General features: G+C 40.7%; 1 long non-coding RNA gene across 1 annotated transcript in view; it reads left to right on the top strand.

Moving 5' to 3' along the window:
* The window catches only part of LOC116070348, a 14,374-nt gene extending 11,279 nt beyond the window's left edge, over window positions 1-3,095 (top strand). Inside the window, exon 2 of the long non-coding RNA XR_004110361.1 lies at window positions 979-3,095. This is a non-coding gene — a long non-coding RNA (uncharacterized LOC116070348). The remainder of the gene's footprint in view (window positions 1-978) is intronic.
* Window positions 3,096-3,426: the final 331 nt, after the last annotated feature.

Here is a 3,426-nt window from a genome sequence, read left to right as displayed (position 1 = left end):
AGCATCTGTAACTCGAGTTTCATGGAATTTGACAAACTCTTTTGGCCTTCACATATACTCAGAGATACACATAAAAATAAGTTGGGGTCTGGGAGATGGCTCAGCAGTTTTTTAGACAACCCAAGTTTGGTTCTCAGCACCCACCTCAGTTGGCTCACAGCTGTCAAACTCCAACTCAGGGGATAGGATCTCTCTGGTCTCTTCCCACACTTGCACTCATTGTGTACATACCCATGTGCAGATATACACACCCACACATAATTAAAAATAAATCTTTGAAAATGATTTATTGACCTTGTGACTGTTTTGCCAAGCTGCATGTCTGTGCGATTCTGTGCTTGGTACTCAGGAAGGCACGAAAAGGATTCTCTGGGACTAGAGTTACAGATAGATGGTTGTAAGTCACCCTTCTAGGTGCTTTGAAACCAGGAGCCTCTGGAAGAGCAGCCAGTGCTCTTAACTGCTGAGACATCTATTCAATTCATAAAAATAAGTCTTTAAAATTAAAAAAAAGAAAAGAAATAAGACTTGGTTTTTAAAATTTTTTTGGGGGGAGGGTTCAAGACAGGGTTTCTGTCTTTCCCTGGCTTTCCTGGAACTCACTCTGTAGACCATGCTGGCCTCGAACTCAGAAATCCATCTGCCTCTGCCTTCCAAGGGCTGGGATTAAAGGCGTGCACCACCACTACCCGGCTTAAAACATTTTTTAATTATAAAATTAAAAGAGGGTAACATGAAACTAGTGGTTTATTGACATTTGTGCTTGATAAATCAGTGTGTGTCAAGCCAGGCGGTGATGGCCCACGCTTTTAATCCCAGCCCAGCACTTGGGATTCAAAGGCAGGTGGATCTCTTGAGTTGAGGCCAGCCTGGTTTATATAGAGCTTGTTTTCCAGAACAGCCCGGGATATACAGAGAAAGCCTGTCTTGCAAAACAACAAAAACCAAAACCAACCAACCAACTAACCAAACAAACAGGTGTGTCTAGTTTGATGGAAGTAGCAATTCTGTGAGTTCTTAATAATCTTATCACATGTTTTGGTTCTAATTTTACTCTCTGTTTCTTCCTTGAAGTGTAGATGTTGCCAGAAATCCCATTACATGAATAAGGTATGATTATAGAGCAGAGGGTATTTGTTCCCGGGAAACATAGAACCTTAAAAGCTGAATAGATATGTCCAAAGCCTTTAAATGAAATATCAAATTGCAGTTCTTTGCATTGCATTTACAAATTGGTAGGTAACATGCTGACTGAGATGGAGTTGCAAATACACCAAAATACTATCAGGAGCTCTTGTATCACATTGAAAATGAAGGCTTCAGGATCAGTGATAACACACATCCTCCCAAGCCAGGTGGCCAGAATTAGATCCTTGGAGCCTATATTGCTAGAATGAGAGAACTGCTTCTACAGGTTTTCCCGACTGTCTCACAGTCTCTGTCTCTCTCTCTCTCACACAAATACACAATAAAAAAAATGTAAAAAAGAAAAAGATAACAGATTTTCCATTGTTAATAGGTTTCATAATTTGTCAAATTGTTTACCTTGATTTGAGCTTTTCAGAATTTCAGTTTTCTTTAGAATACTGCTAGTGGAAATATTGTTATTTATAAGTTGGTTTTCACCTGGAAGGGGCCTATGAGAATTAGATCCACTAAAAACACCAAATTTGTTTAAGCTGCTAGTTTTTGTCAAGTTCTGGCACATCTTTTACTTTTTTGGTAGCGTAAAGGACTTTATAATGTCTTTCAGAGAATTTGAACATTGGCCTCAATTTAGCCTAACTCCTGAAAAGCTAATGATACCACTGTAATTTTAAGGAGTTTGTGGAATTGGTAATGATGGTCTCTTGGCTCTGATGAAATGCAGTCACTCACTACATCTCTCCCCGATCCCTTTTCTTGACGTGAAGTTCTGGTTGGTCTTGAACTCTAGATCCTTGTATCTCTGCATCACGAATGATGTGGGGACAAAGGTCCACTGCTCCTTTGCCTGGCCTTCACTTGATCTCTATGTAAATATCAAGGACTTCCATTTTACCTCTTCCTTTGTAATTTGAAGAATTCGAGTACCTTTTATTTCTGATCTTTTGGTATGAATGTGTTGCTCAAAACCTGGTGCAGTTCTTTGCAGTCACGGCTGTGGGTATCTGAGGCCTATTTTGTTCCGCCTGCCTCTGCCTCCCAAGTGCTGGGATTAAGGGCATGTGCCACCACTGTCCGGCCATAAATTGATTTTTAAGGTTTTTGTTTTATTTTGTTGTTTTTTTCTTTTTTTTGGTTTATTTTTGAAAAAGGTGTTTTTGACTGCATGCATATCTGTGCACCTTATGAGTACCTTGTACCAGGGGAAGGCAAAAGAGGGCATCAGATCTTCTCGAACTGGAATTATGGATGGTAGTGATCTCCTTACTGTGTGGATGCTGGCTATCTATTGAACCTGGGCCCAGAAGTATTCTACTGAGCAACAGTCCTTGGAGGTAGAATCTTAAGCTGCCGCTACTTCCCAAGTGATAGAGGTGTGACACCATGCAAAATTTGAAAACCCAGGTGGGCCTGTTGTGGTGACTCACGCCTTTAATCCCAGCACTTTGGAAGTAGAGGCCTGTGGATCTCTGTAGCCAGCATTTGCTACTTCATGGGCCCTCCTTCTTCCATTCTTCACTTCATTTTTTGGCCCTTTCAACATCCTAGTACTAGATACTTTACCATTAGACTTCTTCCTGCTGATGAGGGGCAAGTTTCGTCTTTGCCTTCAGGATAATCTTATTTTTTTCTTCTTTGCACAAGACTACTTAACAAACCGAGACCAACAGCAACCAACCAACAACCCACCCGCATCTGGGGCCCTAGTATTTATATACCCCCCGAGAAGTCCCCAGAGTTCCAAATGTCACACAATTGCAGAACTATCTGCTAGAGCACTAGGCAAATCATACTACACTGCTGTGGATAATCTGAAGTAGTCCCATATCTCGCACCTGAGATAAAAGTGAAAATATTCCCATACTATTTATGTTAGATCTCAGTGAGTTGTGGGCCAGCTTAGTTTACATAGGGAATTCCAGGCTAACCCCAGCTGTATTATGATACTATGCCTCCAAAAATAAGGAAGAGTTACTAAATAATGATAGATTGCTGATTTTTAGCATGTTTCCAGTCTTGCTGGTAATGTATCTGGTAACCTCGAGTGGAGTCATGTTGCAGGATAGGTGTACAGGAGTTTGTACCATGGGCTTAGTTTAGTCTTGTTCATACAGCCACACATAACTTAAACTTTGCCTTTGTTATAAGGGACAATGTACTAACCCCTATACATCTTAGTTTCTTGAACTGTATATAGGATCATAAAAGCCTTGGATGAGTAACCATCTATTGGCCTTATAGATAGCCAGTGAAGCTTAGTATCTAGCATTGGGGTTTTTG

The sequence above is a fragment of the Mastomys coucha genome, unplaced genomic scaffold (genome assembly GCF_008632895.1).
Source record: "Mastomys coucha isolate ucsf_1 unplaced genomic scaffold, UCSF_Mcou_1 pScaffold22, whole genome shotgun sequence".
Taxonomy (NCBI): Eukaryota; Metazoa; Chordata; class Mammalia; order Rodentia; family Muridae; genus Mastomys; species Mastomys coucha.
The sequence above is the reverse complement of the archived record's forward strand: the minus strand, read 5'-3'. Positions and strand labels throughout refer to the sequence as shown.